At 55.5% G+C, this 19338-nt stretch overlaps 1 long non-coding RNA gene across 1 annotated transcript; it reads left to right on the top strand.

The window, feature by feature from the left end:
* The first annotated feature begins 2905 nt into the window (after positions 1–2905).
* Positions 2906–5710, top strand: LOC121104591. Its single transcript, XR_005836917.1, has 2 exons — positions 2906–4424; positions 5007–5710. It is a non-coding gene; the product is annotated as an uncharacterized LOC121104591 (long non-coding RNA).
* The last annotated feature ends 13628 nt before the right edge of the window (positions 5711–19338 follow it).

Raw genomic sequence — 19338 nt, 5'->3', positions numbered from 1 at the left:
TCTGACTCCCCACTTGTTGCTGAGGCCCCCTGACAAGGTAACCCAGCCTCCCTAGCCTCATCTGCAAAACGGGGACAACTACACCAGTGACTCGAGAAGCCCCTGAGAAAATACACGCAAAGTGCTCCGAACAGTGGGTGGGACATAGCAAGTGTTCAAGATATGTTGGGCACGGTTACTATGATCCTGGCCTTTTAGCACTGTTGCCGTGCACAAGGTCCTGCGCCAGAGACCCCATCTCCAAATGCCAGGTCCATGGCCTCACCCCCAGCCTGATCTCTGCCCCTTCCACCAGCAGCCAGATAGACTGGGCACTCCACTTTGCATGCCTCCCTGTCCCCCCAACGCAGACGTGGTGAGTGCTGATGTCTGTTGAATGAACTAAACAAAAGATGAGATGCAGAAAGGCCAGGAGGCTCCGCCTTTGGGGGGAAAACGTAGGGTCCACTCATTCAGCCATCATTCATTCATTTATTCAACTAATACCTTCTGAGCACCTGCTCTTCGAGGCTGTCGCTCAGGGGGGGGGGGGGGTGGGTGGAGAGAGACCCCAAAAGAAATGAAGAGTGACAGAGAATGCTGGTTTGTGATAAATGCCGCAAAAATGCCAGGGAGGGTACCAGAGAGGTCGTCCTTTGAGACTGGCAGCCAGGGAAGGCCCACGGAGGTGACATCTGAGCAAAGATTTGAAGGAGATGAGGTTATTCGTTCATTCCTTCGCTTGTTCCTTCCATCGTTCATCCATTCTCCCAGGCAGTCAGCCAGCGCCAGCAAACATTTCCTTGGGCCTGTCCTGTGGCCTTGACAGGACAGGGTGGGGGGAGGCGGGCTTGCTGCGAGCAGCTCTCAGGTGAGGGTCTCCCAGCTGTGGGGGGAGAATACACTCACCCACCTTGGAAAAGTCCACAGAAGCTAGGGTGACCATCATGGGGTCTGCCCGGGACGGAGGTGTTCTCGAGACTGGGGCTTTCAGTGCTAAACCGGAAAGGCTTGCATAAACCAGGGTGAGCAGTCCCCCTCACCGAGATTGCCCTCGGTCCCAGGGGTCAAGGGAAAGGTCAGCAGAGGCATCCACTTGCTTCTCTGAGGATGGGACATTTGTGAGGGATGGGGACGGGAGAGGCCAGGGGCCCTTGCCAGGCAAGCAAGGATGGCAGAGACTTCAAAGTGCGGGTGCCACGGCATGTGGGGGCTGCAGGTTTGGGGACGACACTGCCTTCCGGGGGGTCAGTGGGCGACGGGGCAGGAAGGGCGTCTCAGATGTCGGTGAGGGGGCTGCACTGACTGTGGGCGGCAGGCCTCCAAGCAGGTGGTAACTGTCTGCATTTTAGAAAGAGCCCTGGTTTGCTGTGCCAGGGTTTTCCCTGAGGCAGACCTAGAGAACCATCCCGTGTCCTCGTTCCTTCTTTCCCTCATTCTGGCGAGCACTGAGCACCTTCCAGACCCCCAGCCCTGGCCAGGATGTCGGCACTGGGTCAGCAAGACAGGGAGAGAATGACACAGCAAGTAGTGGGGAATCTACGGGAAGGGTATATGGCTGTTCGCTGCATGATTTTCTGTAGGTTCAGACACTGTCGAAAAACATCGTGGTGAGGAATAAATAAAAATAAATTCTAGGCGGCGTATAAAGCATCTGGGGGGGGCATAGATGAGGCAGTGTCCTTCCCTCCAGCAGCCCGGGCCGCGGCGCTGGGTGTGGGGACATAAACCTGCCCTTTGAGGGTGTGGGAGCTCCGTGTGCGTGTGAGGTCCTCCGAGGAAGGACCCTGAGGCAGGCGTGGGAGGCCAGGGCGGTTGCGCGGGGTGGAGAGGGAAAGGGAAGGGCGCTCCGACGAAGGAACAGCAGAGGCAAAAGCCTGGAGGCTGGAGGTGCAGGGATGTTGAGGCAACAGGTCGTTCTGTGTGGCTCAGTGGAGGGTTGGGAAGAGGCTGGAAGGGGAAGTTGTGGCCTCATGGACCTTGTCTCCTTGAATTGGTCTCTGAAAATAAAAGTGAGACTGGCCCACTGTTGCAAAATCAGAGAACACAGGAAATTATTTTAAAAAAGGAAATACAACCCCTAGGTTAGCCCATCACCAGAGATAACCACTGTGAAGTATTCGATGCATTTCTTCCCAGTATCTTCATGTATTTGTATACAGCTCTCTCCTTACAATAATAAAATTGTTTGCATCTTGCTGTTTTTTTGGTGGGTTATTTATTTATTTATTTATTTAAAAGATTTTATTTATTTATTCGACAGAGATAGAGACAGCCAGCGAGAGAGGGAACACAAGCAGGGGGAGTGGGAGAGGAAGAAGCAGGCTCATAGCGGAAGAGCCTGATGTGGGGCTCGATCCCAGAACGCCGGGATCACGCCCTGAGCCGAAGGCAGACGCTTAACCGCTGTGCCACCCAGGCGCCCCTTTGGTGGGTTTTTTAAAAAGATTTTATTTATTTATTTGAGAGAGCGAGAGGGCGAGTGAGGAAGAGAGCACGAGCAGGGGGAAGGCCAGAGGGAGAGGGTGAAGTAGACTCCCCGTTGAGCAGGGAGCCCAGCTCCGGGCTCAGTCCGAGGACCCTGGGATCATGACCCGGGCCAAAGGCAGAATCTCAACCAACTGAGCCTCCCAGGTACCCCTGTTTTTTATGGGTTTTTTAAAAGATTTTATTTTTATTTTTATTTTTTTATTTTTATTTTATTTTATTTTTTTAAAAGATTTTATTTATTTATGTGACAGCCAGCGAGAGAGAGAACACAGCAGGGGAGTGGGAGGGGAAGAAGCAGGCTCCCAGCGGAGGAGCCCGATGTGGGACTCGATCCCCGAACGCCGGGATCACGCCCTGAGCCGAAGGCAGACACCCAATGACTGCGCTACCCAGGCGCCCCTAAAGATTTTATTTTTAAGTAGGCTCTATACCCAACATGGGGCTCGAACTCATAGCCCAGAGATGAGAGTTACATGCTCCACCGACTAAGCCAGCCAGGTGCTCCTCCATCTTGCTATTTTTTACTTAACATGGCGTCAGATGCGTTCTTCTAGTGCCATTAAATAGTCTCTGCTAACCTGATTTCTAAGCTGTTCGGATGACTCCAGCCAGTGGTGGATTCTTGGCTAAAGTGGTGATTTCTCATGACTGGGCACGGAGGCTGTTTGCACTTGTTCGCTGTAACAAAGAACACCATGATAAACAGCCTCCATCCATACATAATTCCATGTCCACATCACTGATTATTTTGGTTTTTTTGTGATCAGTTCCTAGACATGAGATTCTTGGAAGCCCTGCTCAGTGCAGAGCTGGCTGGGTAGCCAGGGGAGGGGGTGGGTTTCTCCGGGCCACATGTCCCCACCTGAGGACAGCCTGGGCCCCAGCTGTGAGGAACAACTTGCACTTTCTGAATGCCTCATGCTCTCTCCTACCTCCAGGCCAGTTTGTCCGGGTGTTACCAACCCCCGCCCCCAGCTTTCTCTCTTCCCCCTTCTCTCTGTCTTGCTAATTCTTCCTCATCTTTCCAGATGCTGGCATATGCTTCTCCAGAGAGCTTTCCCAGAGCCCCCAGCCTAGGAGCCCCCACTGCCATCCCCTCTGCGCTGTGCCTGGGTCACCTCCATCCGAATGCTTTCTTGCTGGGTTATAAGTCCTGTGTCTTTGTCTGGTTTTCCTTGTCCCCTGAGGACAAGGCCCAGGCTGGATTCATCTCTGAATTTCCAGTACTGGGGGGTTGAGCTGGCTCATTTTAGTTCCAGTAAATGTTTGTTGAGCAAAGGAATGGAGAATTGGACAAATGAATTGAACAAATGAAGCAAAGTCCGTGGGGGGGGGCTGCTGAAGGGCAGACATTGAACTTCAGACGAGCTTCCAGTCCAGGGGGATGTAGTGGGGTGCAGAGCAGGGCCCCTGAGCCAGGAGCAAGGAGCAGGGAAGGCAGGGCTCTTGTGAAAGGAAGCTGGAAGCAGGGGCCCAGGCAGTGCCATGCAGGGTAATGCAGACAAGAACATTCCAGAAGAGGGAAAAGTGTCATGGGTTCTGGAGCCCTCGTCTGGATTCAAATCCTGACCCTGCTACTTATGAGTTGTGTGACCCTGAGACAGTGACTTAGCTTCTCTGTGCCTCGATTTTTCCATCTATAAAATGTGGATGACAAATGCTGGTACTTGATTCATTCATTCCTTCATTTTCTTCTTCACTTAATACTTGTTGAGTCTGTCCTGGGCCCAGGATCGGAGGCCGGGAGGGAGCCAGCCAGCATGGTCCCACACACAAGCAAGCCCTGCAGCCGACATGGAACCCAGGTCTGGCGGCCGCAGGTTCTTCTCACGATGCCCTGCAGTCTACCTCCCAGTCTGCCGTGGACCACACGAGGTGCTGGCACAGAGGGAATACTGTGACCGTCTTCCTACAGCATCGTCACCACCAGACAGTCTGTGCTGACCCACCACAAGGTCTTGGAGAAGGCCCCCACCCCTCTGAGCCTCTGTTTCCCTTACGGTGAACAACCGTCTTGGTTTGCCCAGGAATGAGGGTCTTCGAGGATGGGGGACTCTCGATGTTAAAACTGGTTCAGTCCTAGGCAAGCAGGGATGGTTGGTCCCCCTACTTTCCTCCTCTATAATACGGGGAACCACCTGCCCGCCGAGGCTACGGTGCAGAGCAGAAGCATGCACATGGGAAAGGCAGAGAGACCTGGGAGCAGAATTCTAGATTGATTACAGAATATTGAAGAATTCTGTGTGCCCCGGAAGTCCAGTCATGAAAAAGAAGGAGGCCGTTTGCAGGTACTGTTGTGGAAGGAGTTCTAAGATACATATTTTTAGTGAAAAGAGCAAAGGTACAGAACATTTTGCGTGGAGTGCTTCCCCCAAACTCAGAGGCGGGCTGTGAGCGGACACACAGCCGCTCCTGTGTGCAGGACTCTTGCGGACAGAACTGGGTGGCTGAGGAGAAGAGGCGGGGAGAGATCTGCTTTTCACTAGAGATCCTTTTGTGTTGTTGGAATTATTTTAACCTTTTGTTGTCATTATCAGGTTGAAAATCCTCCTCCACTTCTGTGTGTCCAGAATTAAAACGACAGCAACAACAAAAAACTATTCTAAACCATTAAAAGGCCAAAGATAGAGAGTAGGAAAAGTGCCTAGCTCGGGGTCCCGCACCCAGGAAGTGCATGAATGACCTTCTCCTTTCTCCTACCACCGACCTTGTTGACCCCTGGTCTGGGTTTGCAAGAGGCATGGTGCAAGAACAGCCTGGGAAGACACCTGTGGGCTCCAGGAGGCAGCTTGCCTGCAGGCCTGGGGCTCACGGCACCCTCACCCACTCTGGTGGCTGCATGTCCAAGGTGGCCACCTGCCAGGTTCCAGGGGCCTTCCCTGCCTCCTGGGGTGGAGGTAGGCCTGTCTCGCAGGGTATATGGCTCAGGTTTCACCTACTTCCAGACTGGGGACCTGCCTTTGCTGCTACAGCCACCAAAGCCAGCTCTCTCTGCCTCCCGCCTTGGGGACCAAGAGTTGCAGCTGGTTTAGGAAAGAGGCTCCAGACTCAGCCTGAGACTACGCCGCATAGTCTGACCCCCGCGACCAGCCTCCCATGAGTGCCCAGCCCCGCCCTGCCTTGAGCTTCCAGACATGTGGCCAGGCTCTTTTCTTTTTTAAATTTTAGCGTGACGCACATATTTCGGGAAAATGTTCTCATTGTGATATCTCAGACATGAATAAAATGTAGCAAATAAAAACCCAAGTAATTCCCCTGCATTTCCTGAGCCGTGTTCCCCTCAAACATAGCTGGCAGTTAGAGGGTCTTCTTTTGAACCTTTACTCTCATGTGTGTGTGTCTGTACCTCTTCCTCTGTGTGTCGCTTCTGTCTATATCTGTAACTACACCTTTGTCTGTATCTGGGCCAGCCGTGTTCACAGAGGTGCGTGTGCTCCTCGTGTAAGTGCTAACGTTCTGTGTATTTTGTTCTGCAAGGCGCCGTACTTTTCACTGAACGTACCATGGACGATGCTTTGGGTCAGCACATATGCAACCATCTCCTTTTTAACGGCTGGGCAGTATTCCATCATGTGAGCTGGGCAGGACTCACCGTGCACTGAGCAATTTCTCCAGGACGGGCACCTGGCTCACCTCCCGGCACTACTGGAGGGGCTGGGTACCACATTCGTGATAAGTACTAACAGAGGAGTCGGGTGCTGGGGCTGAGTACTACATTAACAGTAAGTACTAACAGAGGGGCCAGATGCTGGGGCTGGGTGCCACATTCGTGATAAGTACTAACAGAGGAGTCGGGTGCTGGGGCTGAGTACCACATTAACAGTAAGTACTAACAGAGGGGCCAGGTGCTGGGGCTGGGTGCCACATTCGTGATAAGTACTAACAGAGGGGTCGGGTGCTGGGGCTGAGTACCACATTAACAGTAAGTACTAACAGAGGGGCCAGGTGCTGGGGCTGGGTGCCACATTCGTGATAAGTACTAACAGAGGGGCTGGGTGCTGGGAGTGGGTACTGCATTCGTGATTAAGTACTAAGTGAGGGGCCAGGTACTGGGGCTGGGTACCACATTAACAGTAAGTACTAACAGAGGGTCCGGGTGCTGGGCCTGGGTACCGCATTCATGATAAGTACTAACAGAAGGGCTGGGTGCTGGGGCTCAGTACTGCATTCACAATAAGTACTAACGACGCGCAGCCGGGGAAACCAGAGCTAGCCCTGCTCCCACCCAAGGACATAGACCGCCTGTTTCTGCGCACATCACCAGCGCTGAGCTGCCCAGTGTGTCACATTTTTCTATCAGACTGTCTCTCCCCGGCATAATCCTTACCTCCCAAGCTCCAAACGTTCCACTGGGATGGCTTTGAAACCTGGATTACAGGGAACTTTCCAGTCATCCTGGTTTGTCCTGCTACTGAGTGGCTTCTTGCCTCGAGTGATTTCAGGGAGAGGGGGAGAGCCCCCAGTCCCCACATTTCTCCCCCATCTAAAGGAAGAGGCAGTTTGGGGAAGGCCCTGCCCCCTTTGCAAGCTCCTTTTCCTAAGGCTTCCTGCCACACGGGAGGCATGGGACAAAGAAGGGTGGGCTTGGAGGTGGAAAGCGCAGGGGGAACTGAAAGAAGTCAAACCATAATAACAGCCTATTCCTAACAAAGTGCCTCCCGTGCCCCTAGCATCACACAAGCCTGAGACACACCCTGCAGTGGGCGCTGCAGTTGCCCCCACCTCGCAAGTAAGGGAGACGAGGCACAGAGGGAGGGGGAGCAGAATTTGAACTCGGGCCTATACAGCCCCAGAGCCTAGGTCCTGTAATTGCAAGGAGCTGAAATGTGTGCCAGAAGGTGGTACTGACTCCCTGGGGAGCCCAAGATAAATGAAGGCTGGAAAAGTGTGTGTGTGTGTGTGTGTGTGTGTGTGTGTGTGTGTGTGTATGTGTGTCTTGGTGAGGAAAGGGATCTGGAGAGATGGGTGGGATTTGGGGAGGAAGGGAAGGGCCTTCCAGGTGGGCGGAACAGGCTGAGCAAAAGCCCAAGGTAGGAGTGCCCCTGGCATGTGGATGGTAGGAAGGCTCGGTGTGGGTGGCGGTGTGAGGTGCAGGCTGGAAGCAGGGGGAGGCCGGGCCTGCACTGTGGGCCCTGAATGCAAGGCAGGGAATCAGCTTGCAACTCATTGCCACCGTGCTTACTGTCTATCGTCAGTGACATCTCCAGCACTATCTCAGCGGCCATCACGCTGGCCCGCCACACATGTCGTCTGATTCGGCCAACAACTCCAAGACACCACCACCATGACGCCCGTTTTGCAGATGAGGAGACTGACTAGGGCCTCCCAAGGGGGCAGGATCAGGGCTGCTGACTCGCCCCGGTATGCCCTGCCCCCAGCCCCGGAACTGCCCTCCAGGAGGAGAGGGAGGGGAGAAGGGAGGAAAGCAGACGAGGGGGATGAAGGATGAGGGACGTGGGGTGCCCCACTCTACCATCATCACCGCTTGCACATCTAGATTTCTGAAATGGCTGGAGCTGACTGTGGTGTGCCCTTCTCAGCCCTCCTGACCCAAGCCACTTTAGCCCGCTGACCTGTGAATCCCCGGGGCTGATATTAGTTGCCAGCCTGGCCGGGAACACTCTTTCCTGAATTTGCGTCCAGAGTCCTTTCTCCACATTCCAAATGCAAGCTCTGCTGGACGGCTGGATCCCGCAGAGCCCTGGGAATCTATGGGACTTAGCCACCCAATTCCAGCCACTCCAGGATCTGGGAAACTCTTTGGGTCTGGTCCTAGCCAGGACCTCAGTTTCCCCATGTGTAAGATAGACGGGCTCACTGTCAGACTGGAAAATTGCTCTGGGTGTTTATGCTTGTCTTGGGCCCCTGCTTCTCTGGCTTCTAGTCTCAGAAAATAGCCTGGCCCTGCCTCAGACCCTTGCTAAGCCTCTGTCTCAGGAGGACAGAGCAGCCCTGGACCAGGGGGTTAGCCGCGAGTTCAAGCTCTGCTCCCGACGCTTTCTTGCTGCAGCTGGAGTGAGTGTGCCAGGTCCCCCCCACGTAGGGGGCACTTGACATTCCCACCCCTCCTTTCCCTGCCTGGGCAGAGCAAGTCGCTTCTCCAGGCCTCAGGCTCTGGACGGCTGCACTGGCTGCTGTTCCCTGCCCAGCCTCGCACCAGGGCTGTTTGAAGCCAGGGTAAGATGCAGGATGGGAAAGAGCTTTGCAGATGGAAAACTTGGCCCATTGAGAAGATTTATTGCCGTGACTGTAAGTGTGAGGTCCAAAGGCCATCGGGGCCTGACGGCCCCTACCCAGAAGGCTGTGCTGGAGGCAGGCTGCTCTCCCTCCATCAGTGATGATGGAGCGGATGACCCTCTCCCCAGGGCCCTGACATCTGGTGGCATGCCAGCCAGGGCTGGGCTCCCTTTCAACCAGCATTTCGCCTCTTATTTTGACATGTCTGTCGCCCGTGCAGGGCCCTGGTCAGCACCTCGATGACCCAGGTTTGGGGAGGATACACAGGCAGCCCAAAGCCCTGGATAAACCTGGAGACTCAGGCCCAGCCCTCCCTCCCTATTAGCCCCCAAGCCCTGTCTAGTCTTCCTTTTCTCCTCTAACCTGCTCTCCCAGGGGCGCTTTGCCCTGCCTGTGGCCCCTGCCAGCTTCCCCCCTCCCTCATGTCCCCTCCATTTCCACCCTTGGCACCAGAGACCTTTGAAAATCAAGGATTCAGGCTGCTCTCTCCTGCTGGGTGCCTTCTAGCAAGTGTCCCAGCCTGTGTAGAGCCCCAAGAGGCAATAGGGGCCAAAGGACAGAAAGAGTGTCCCTGTGCTCTGTAGCCTGCCGACCCCTGGCCCACTAGAGTGGCCTCCACTGCTCCTGGGCCTGGGTCCTGACTGAGATGCACCCCACACTCCTGCCCACAAGAGGCTGTCCCAGGCGCAGACGGTAGCTGCTCCCTTTCCCCTTTGCCTGGACCCACCCCTACCTCACACCGATGTCTCCTCACCACATCAACCATCACCAGGGCCCTCTTCCCATGCTGCCTCCAGTCTGTGTCAGGGGACCCTGTCTTGGCAGAGTGAGCGCCTAACGTCAGAGCTGCAAGTCTCTCTAAGGGGTCCATGAGCCCCAAGGCAAAGGCGCAGCTGCTTCACGGCTGGGGCTCGGAGCCCAGCACTGTGCCTGGCTCCTGAAATGCTTGTCTGATCCCCAAACGAATGGACGTCCCTGGCCGCCCTGCGCATGGCCACCCCAGGCAGTTGGGAGTGTGTGTGACCTCAGGCTGGGCCAGGCTGAGCTATATTTAGACACCGGGGCCAGGGCGAGCTTCTGGGCCAGAGAAGGCAGCAGAGCCCATGGTGGGGCCCCAGGGGGACCTCCTCATCTAGGGGATGGTCCCTGTGTAAGAGGCTGTCACCCAGACCGGGCGTTGTTGGCTCTCACTGCCCCAAAAAAGGCCAAGGAAAGATTCTGTTTGAACAAAGGAGGCTCTCTGGCTCGTTTTGTGCGTGGTGTGTGTTTATAGTTAGAAAAAACAAGTTCCGGGCTGGTTGGTCAGCTCCAAGGGTGGGCCAGAGGTGGGGGGGGGGCAGGGGCGAATGTGGGGGGGGTCTCCTGGCCGGCCATGCCAGCCCCCGCTGGAGCTGGCCTGCCTCGGCCCCTGCCGCCTGCGCGGCTTTCCTCCCCTGCATCCCTCGAGTGGCGCCGTGCCAGGCCAGGGTGCGGCCACCCGGCGGGCGAGGAGGGGCTGCCCTGGCCCTGGCTGCTCGCTACCCTGCTCTCCCGGGCGGGCAGGAGGCAGGATGGATGTTCGCAATAATTACCCAGCTGCAGCTTCCCCAGAGCTGCCGCCATAGCAACGGTGCCGGGCGCCCCAGCCGAGCGGCCAAGTGGCAGGAGGGGGTGTGGGCGCTCTGGGCAGGTCGGGGAGGGGGTAGCACGAGCCCCAGGCGCAGCCCCACTGGCTGCCTTTGTTGGCTCCCTCTCCCGCCTGCCCCCTCCCCAGAGGCCAGGGGGAGGGGGCTTTGTCTGGGCACAGGGAGGTTGGCACGGCCCAGGGGAGCCTCCAGCAGACTCCCTGTTCCCGCTGCCAGGACCTGTGGGGCCCGGGAAGCAGGTGTCAGGACTGGGGGTGCTGGGGGGGTCCTTGTGGCTCAGGGCTAGACTCGGGGCACATCGGCTGCCCGCCGCACACCCGGGACCCTCAGGTGTGCGCACCTCCAGTGTTGTCTCCCCTCTCCAGAGGGGGGCATGTGGTCACTGGGCGCAGCCCGGGCAGGGTGTTCATGACCCCACTCAGGCTGCCCTGCCGGGGTCCTGTTGGAACCAGGCACAGAGCTGCCTTGGGCAGGACTGGCTGTGTGTGGGGGGGTTGCCTACGGGGGAGGCCCTGGGCCCAGAGGCAGTGTTTGAGGACGCCTAGAATCCTGCCCCCATGGCACCCAGCCCCCTCCACCCAATAGTAAAGCTCTGTAGGCCTCCCTCCTGAGAATGTTTGAGCTGAGGAAAGGGACAGGATTTACCTCCATTTTACAGATGGGGAAGCTGAGGCCAGAGAGGTGATATGGCCTGGCTAAGGTCACACAGCTAAAAATATGGAATCTCAATCCAGTCCAGTCTTGTCACTGCCCTGCCATTGCTGTGGCATTTGCTGTGGCTGTTGCCTGACCATCTGTCATGTGGCCGAGTAGCCCAGTGGTTAGCTAAGGGTGCAGGCTCTGTGGCCCCAGGTGGGGAAGGGGGGAGGGTATGAGTCAACGTCTCCCAGCCTCAGCTTTCTCCTCTGCGAAGTGGGGATATAGCGAACATTCCCTTAGGGGCTGGTTGCATGGATTAAAGAAAACAGTGTATGGAAAGAGCAGCGCCTGGCACGTGGGAAGTGTTAGCTGTTGTTATTGTTGGAATTATGATTATTTTTATTATTGTTACAACACGAGGAGGTGGACCTACACTCTCCCCAAAGCCCCTTTTGGCTCCGGCCTCCCAGGGCTCTCCAGGCAGCTTTCTGCAGGCGAGGCCTCTCTGGCAGGCAGCAGAGAGGATGAGCGGGCTGGGAAGTGGGGAGTTCACAGCCCAGTGAGGAGGCGGGTGCTAATCGCCTAATCCCACAAGTGTGTCTGGGGTGTGGGCTGTGAGTGTGAGGAAGGAGACAAACATGGGGCTGAGATGGGGTGTGCCGAGCAGGGCTGAGACCCCATTTACATAGAGTGAGCAGGGAGGACCTCTCCAGGGGGCCAAGCTGGAGAGGCCAGGAAGAGGACATTCTAGGACATGGCCTTGCTTGAGGAACGGAAGGGGGGCCAGAGTTGTGGAGCAGAGAGGGACAGGGAGACTGAGGTCAGCAAGGTCACACAGGGTTGGATCTCCAGGGCTTCGTGGACCATGGAGGAGAGTTTCTGGATGTGATTCTAGAAGCTGTAGAAAGTTAGCAAGTGGTTTTAGTCAGAGAAGGAGGTCGGTATATATTTGTTAAATGGATGAATGAATGAATGCATGATTAAATGAATGGAAGTTTTATTTTGCATTGACCAACCACAGAGACCCTCTCCTTCCCCCTCCCTTTTCCCCATTACCCCAGCTCTTCCTTACTGGTTCGGTTCAGTCATGTCAACTGCGACCCTGGGAGCCCGCGGTCATACGGTGGAGGACCAACAAGTAAATGGACCATTCCAGATCAGTTGTTCTGCCAGTGTGGAGGAGTATTGTCAGAAAGGAGAGCTGACCCTGGTCAGGGCACTGGCTGAGAGGGGTGTTGAAGGATCAATAGGAGTTCACTCTGTCGCCAAGGCAGAGGACACAGCATCTGCACGGGTCCAGAAACAGGAAACAGCTCGGCAGGGTGGGGGAGTTTTCTAGTATTTTCATAGGACCAGTGATAGATCAGGCCAAGTACCTTTATGGAGCACTGCTGTATGTCCAGTCCCGGGCCACGGGCTTGAGCTCATGGGAATCACACAATGTAAGTCCTGCTCCCTTTGGGCCAGAGGCCTATTGCACCTTTCAGAAAGAAGAATTGAAGTTCAGGTAAGTCAACTTGCTTGCTCAAGGCCACACAGCCACCACAGAGCCCATGCCTTCCAACACTCAGGGGTGCGGTTGGACTGACCATCCTAACTGGGCCATAAGAGACCCCGAAGGCCAAGCTAACGTTGGGACCCAGTTCTGGGGCTCGTGGAGAGCCATAGCGGGGCTTGGAGATGGGGAGAGAGAGGGTCAGAGCTGTGTTCGAGAGGGAAGACTCTGCGGCCTCTGTGGAGGCTGGGCGGAGCCACCGAGCCCAGCTGAGAGGCTGCTACCGCAGGGCAAGTGAGGATGGTGAGGGCTTGATCCATGGGGGCCCTGGGGCAGGACGGCGGAGGCCTTTGAGGAAGGCCGAAGGGCAGAGGTGAGGCCAGGTGAGCAGAGAGAGGCCGCTGGCATGGAGGCATGGCTCATGGCTAGAGACCAAGTCCGACCAGCCTAACCGGAAGTTGGTGCTCTTGCCTCCCCTCTGGCTGGTTATTGTTTCACTGGTACGTACAGGAGTTGGTGTTTTCTGCCTTGTGAGATTACGGGCGGCTTTTTTCTTTAAAGGTGGCTGGGATGAGGCCTTTCTTAACCTAAAGTGATGCTGGCTGATGGTGACATTTCAGTAACAGGGCCCCCACTTTGGGTTTTCCCCAGAGTCCCCAAGGCCCCTGACAAGCCACGGGCAGAGGGCACCATTCTTGGTGGTCGTGACCTTTGAGCGTGCTTGTGGGAACCAGAATTTGGGAGGGGGTCTGGGCAGGGGTCAGACTGCCCCGGGTCCATTCCAGAAGTTGCTGCAGCTATAGAAATTGGAGAAGCTTCTGGAAGCCCAGCAGCAGCATTCCTGACCTCCCTCTTTGGGCTTCCTGAGGCTGGGCCAGTGAACTGAAGCCCTTGGCCCGCCTGCCCACTGCTCTGGGAATATTGTAGCCAGTCAGCCAAGCAGGCGGTGGCTCGAGCTGCAGGTGCTGTGTCACCTGAGCTCGGGTCACGGCTGCTCCACGGGGAGGAGGGGGCCTGTTCTCACACAGCCTGCTGGCTGGCGCGCTTCCTCCTAACTCAGAGAAGCTGTGGCCCAGGGCCTTCCCTGGCCCAGAACCTGGGATGAAGGCGTTGCTTTGTCAACCCCCCACCCACACCCCGAACCCCTTCCAAGTGGCTGCTGCCATCAGGGAATTGGGACTCGGTGGAAAGTGCTGGTCTGGAATCCAGTCGTCCAAGGTTGAAATCCTGACTTTGCTTTTAACACTTAGGGGGCCTTGGGCCAGCCACCATTTTGTCTGAGCCTCAGTTTCCACACCTGTAAAGGGGGGTTTTGGTGGAGGACAGAAGATGATGAATGTCGAGGCCAGCAGGCCCCTGAACGGAGCAGACAGAAAGTGTGAGCCCCTGTGCCCCCTCCCATTCCCCAGCAGTACAACCGGGAGGAGAGATGGGCCAAAACACGAGACCACACCAAATCACTGGAAGCCTGATGAATCTGGGAATGATTGCTTGTAAGAGGCCCTGCTTGAGGCGAATGTACTGTCAGCTTGGCGTCCAGATGGGCACCCCAGAGCAGGGCACGCCTGGCCAGCCGTGGCACACAGATGGCAACAGCACAGGAGGCCAGACCCGGGTCTCCGGAGCCAGAGCCAGGACTAGGGTGGGATGGGCCACAGAGATGGCCAGGGGAGCCTTCAGCCTCCAGGCCCTCCCTTCCTTCTAGCCAAGCCTCAGCTGCCCAGGTCAGTCTCCCCCGGTGCTGGTCACACTGCTGATCTTGGCACCAGCCTTCAAGGGCCCTTCTTCATCTGTAACCTTGTCCCCCTGTGACAAGGCAGGCGGCCGAGTCCCCAGGAAGGGTCACTGGCTTCCGTCTACATGACCAGGTCCTCTCCAGCACACCCCAGAATCCTTGAAGGATGGGACAATCCCTTCTGGCCTCACCGCTCTGGGATTTTCTTCTCCCAGAATCTCTTGTAAGGCAGGCTGTGCAGCTGAGGCCACCATCCCCATCCCACAAACAGTACCGGGGGGTGGCGGTGGGCAGCTGCCTTCATGGTAGAACTCATTTAGAGCATGTCAAGCCCCCACTCAGCAACCTCCAGAATGACTCCGTGGTCCTGGAGTATTCCCCGCATGGCTGCCCCTCCCTCGGACCCACTCTGCTCCCCCTCTCCTGTCCCTCAGACACCCCAAGCAGGACCCCTCTTACACCTCTGCACTTCGTGTCCCCTCTGCCTCCAGTGCTCTTCCCCCAGATTCCTACACACTCCTGCCTGTGCTCGAAGCCTCTGCTCCAATGCCCCCTCCTCAGAGGAGCCCTGATGACCACCTAAGGGTGCCTCCCCTCTCCCTTGTTACCCCTCTACTTTCTCTAGTTTTCTGCCAAGCGCTTATATCATACAGACTACCCTTACTGTGCAATTGTCTGCCTCCCCACACCCTGACCCCCAGGAACGCCAGGGCCACCAAGATGACGGCCCATCTTGTTCACAGCTGAATCCCAGGGCCTAGCGCAGCGCCTGGCACTGAGAAGGCACTCGATAACGATCGTCGAGTGAATGAATGAGTGAATGAACGAGAGAAGGAATTCATCACTCAGCAAATATTTATGGGCATGTACTTCCGGCAAGGTCTTACCATCGCTACAGGGCCTGGGAACCAAACCCCTCACACCGGGCCTTGAGGAGGACCGATGATCCAGAAGCAGAGAACAGAAGGAGGCAGAGAGGAATTCCAGGGAACCCAGGCACTGGTTCTCATCTGAGGCCATCTTCCATTTCCTAGCTGTGTGCTTTGGGGCTCAGCACTTGCCCTGTCTCAGCTCCACAGTCTTCACTGTAAAATGGAGCAAAAAACTCTGACCAAGGGGCCCCACCTGGCCTCCTCCTCAGCTCCCAGCCACCACCATCTGGGCACATCTAAAATCCATTATCCACAAGGGAGCCAGAGGGGCCTTTCTTTTTCTTCTTTCTTTCACTTCCAAAAAAGTATTTATTTATTTTTTGAATAGGTGACAAATTTGCATGGCTCAAAATTTGAAAGGTGCAAGAAAAAATGTAGAAAGAAGAAAGTATCCCTCCCACCCAGTCCCAGCCAGCCAGCGCTCCTCCCCCAGGCAGGCACTGCAGCCTCCTATTTCCATCTATCCTGCCACAGAGAATTTTATGCATTACAAGCCAATGCGTACTTTATAATCTCCGCTTTTGTGTTTTGGTTTTTGTTTTTCAAGCAGACAGTAGCATACCATGCACATGGTTCTGTCCCGTGCTTTTTTCACTGGACAATCAATTTGGAGAATTTTCAGGGGTCTTTTAAAAATAGTTTAACTGGTCCCTCACCTGCAAAGCAGCCCTCCTGTGGATCCCTTGCATTCTGAGAATAAAATCCAGACTGCCACAGGGTGCTCTGTAATCTGGCCACTGACAGCATCTCTGACCTTGCCTCTGTCTCTCCCCCACTGGCTCACTGTGCCCCAACCACTGTGGCCTCCTCACTGATCCTCCAATATGGCAGGCACAGACCTACCCCAGGGCCTTTGCACTCGCTGTTCTCTCTGCCTTCTGCCTCCACAAACTCAGCTCCCTCTTTTTTCAGGTCTCTACTCAATTAGCACCTGCCCAGAGAGCTCATCAGATTATCCTAACTAAAGCATCCACTGTCCCACCCTGTCCCTTGATTCCCCTTTCTTTGTCTTGATAGCATTGATGACCGTTTGTGGTGGGATGTAATTGTTCGCCATCTGACTCTTCCCCCTGACTGAGCTCCATGGAGGTGAGCACTGGGTCTATCTGGGTCCAACGCCACTCCAGTACTTGGACTTTAACAAGTGCTCTGTAACCATGGGTTGTCTGGTGAAGAAACAGATCCCCATTTTACAGAGGAGGAGACCGAAGCACAGAGGAGGGAAATCCGTTGCCCACAGCCAGTGGGGAGTCACTGCAATTCATTCACCCCAACCTGGGTTCTCCTCCGAGCCCCTCCTCCCTTTCCTAGCTGTGTGGTCCGGGCTGGCCTCTTGCCCTCTCTGAGCCCCAGCTCACCTTCCATCTTGTGAGAGACTGGGAGGAAAATGAGATGTGCGTCCATGGTGCCTTCCTGGAGAGTGCACACAGCTTTACTCACACGCCACAATGGGTCCTGTCCTTTGTCCATGGGGAACACCACCCGAGCTGGCCCATGATGGCCATCTAATGCTAGGAGAAGGTTTCCAGCCATTAACAGTATTTTTAAACAACGATCCCAAGGAAATATTTTTAAAATCCTGCATCGTGCTGGGGAACAGCTCTGAATTATTAACTATTAGGCAGCCCTGCTATATTTCTTGACAGAGTTTATTCCGACACATACAATTTTCCTCCTGGTAATTTATGAAAAGTGCATTCCCTTCTTCAGGAAATCACACCCCCTTCTGAGCACTGCCTCCCCCCACCCCAAACTGGAATGTTTACTGGGTAAACCCAACAAACTTTTATCTTAAAGTGCGTCTGCTTTCTTGCCTGATATTGGAGGACAGTTCCCAGGGAGTTCCTGCAATCATATTTTCCGAAATGTCCAGCCTGGGGCCTTTTCAGACTTCAGTAAAGCCCTGCCAATTAGGATGAATTCATCATCGACCTCCCCTGCACAGTGCCCCCTTTCCATCAGCCCCGCACTGTGACGCCTGGTGGGGAGATCACATATCAGCTTCATAGTCAGGTGGTTGTGGGTTCGAGCCAGCGGAATCCTGCTTCCTGGGACTCAGCTGCTCTGGCCTCCCTCTGCATTGCCTACCCCACCCCAGGCCTAGAAGGCACACGCACAAAGTAAAATGAACCCAGATTTAGTGGCAGAGGCCCTGGGCTGTCTCGGCATCACAGACTTAGCTGAGTGACCTCAAGTAAGTCACCAAACTTCTCTGATTCAGTTTATTATTTTCTTCTTGACCCAGTTTTCTCAGCCCTAAACCAGGGGCCAATGGTCTGAATTCAGACACCCACTCAACAAATACATAGAACACCTCGTGCTGGGCACTGAGGCCCCAAGCCAGCACCCGCCGTCATGGCGCTCCATCCAGGTGGCAGGTCAGACCAGCTAAGCACACGAGTGAGCTAGAGAAATGTTGAATGCTAATGAGAGCTATGGAGAAGATAAGGCTGGGGTAGGGATGGGCATTGCTAGAAGTGTTATTTTCAGGAGGTCCAGGACCATGTGTGATGGGGGGGGAGGGGACAAAGGCAGATCCCCAACCTCACGGAGAGCAGAGAAGATTTTGCCCCCTATCCCCTGGAGACAGACAGGTGGCAGTATCTGGAGATTTGGAGTTGTCACCCTGGGGCTGGGGTGTTGCTGACATCCTAGGGCTCACAGGGCAGCCCTGAAACAGAGAGTGACCGGCCCCAAGCTTTATTAGTGCGGAGTGGAGGAGCCCTTAGGGGCCATTGCAAAGCCTTTGGCTTTGACTCCAGTATTTTTAACAGTATTTTTAAACAACAATCCCAAGGAAATCTTGGGATCTTACACATAGTAGTAAGCAAGGCAAACCAGGGCCTGCCCTCACTGAGTCTATATTCCACTTGGGGTGGGGGGTGGGGAGGGGTAGGCGGGACAAATGGACAAAAGCACTACTCTGTTCAGAGCGCAGAAGGCTCCTCCCATCTCACTTGGGACCAACTCCAGTGTCCACGGGCTCTACCAGGCCCCTCGCCACCCTTTCCGGCCCTGTGCTTCCTTCTCACTCTCTCTCGTGGCCTTTGGCCATAACCTGGGGGGTAGGGTGCTGGCTTCTCATGGGGGGTGGCAATCGTCATCTCTCTGCTTAGATGCTCACCTGCTTTTGTGACCCTTCCCAAACATCACCTCCTTACCAAGTTCCCCTGGCCCCCAACCACACTGCCTAAACAGCTGTGACTTCATCCTTCACGTTCTGCTTTCTTCACTCTGCTTCTGTCCGTCCGCCTGCCATCCTCCCATCCCTCCTACCTTCTATCTATTTATTTGTACATTCATTCATTCAACAACTGCTCAGCGAGTCTTCACTATGTGCCGGGCTCTGTGCGGGTGCAGGGGACCGGGAGGGAATGAGACAGACAGGGCCCTACCCGGGCAGGTCCACAGAGGACAGGTGTTATTAGTCACACCGCAACATGCCTGCAGCTATAAGGAGAGCTGTAAACTCAAGGTCTGGGTGCCATGGGAGCGCCTGGCACTGGCTGGGGTCAAGGAGGGCTTCCTTGAGGAAGTGGCTGCTGAGCTGAGGTCTGGAAGGGAGTAGGACGTAAGCGGGTGAAGTGTGGGTGCCTTGATTAGGGGACTGGGTGGTGGACAGGAGCGTGGTGCATGTGGGGAAACTGGAGACTAGTCAGTGTGGAAGAGCATGGAGAGGTTGGGAGGTGCGTGGGGGGTGGGGCAGGCAGGGAGGTCCAGAGGTGACGGCGGGGGGGGGGGGGCTCAATCCCATGAGGTCTGTGCACCAGGGTAAGGAGGGCTGGGGGGGGATTTAAGGCAGGAGGAAGTGGGAACAAACTTATATTCTGGCTCCTCTTGCTCTTGGAGAATGATCTGAAAGAGGCAAAGGAGTGAGGGAGGCAGCAGGGAGCCCAGGGAGAAGGGTGCTATGGTTGTCCAAGCTAAAGAGGAGAGGGCCTTAGCCAGGAGGTAGCAAGGGAGAGGAAGAGAAAGTTAGAGGCCAAATGGATGGCCCTGAGGGTAGAGTGGTTGAGAGACTACGAGCAAGGGAGGAGTCAAGCATTCATTTGCCCACTGAGTTGTCCTTCTTTGGGCACTGAGGAGTCCGCTCGCCCAGGGGTCCCTCTCTCCATCCATCCACCCATCCATCCATCCACGCGCCCACCCATCAATCCATCTATCCATCCATCTATCTGTCATCCATCCATCTATCCATTCATCCAT

Source organism: Ursus maritimus, unplaced genomic scaffold, assembly GCF_017311325.1.
Source record: "Ursus maritimus isolate PB19 unplaced genomic scaffold, ASM1731132v1 scaffold_22, whole genome shotgun sequence".
In the NCBI taxonomy this organism is placed as follows: Eukaryota; Metazoa; Chordata; class Mammalia; order Carnivora; family Ursidae; genus Ursus; species Ursus maritimus.
This window is presented reverse-complemented; position numbering and strand designations above follow the sequence as displayed.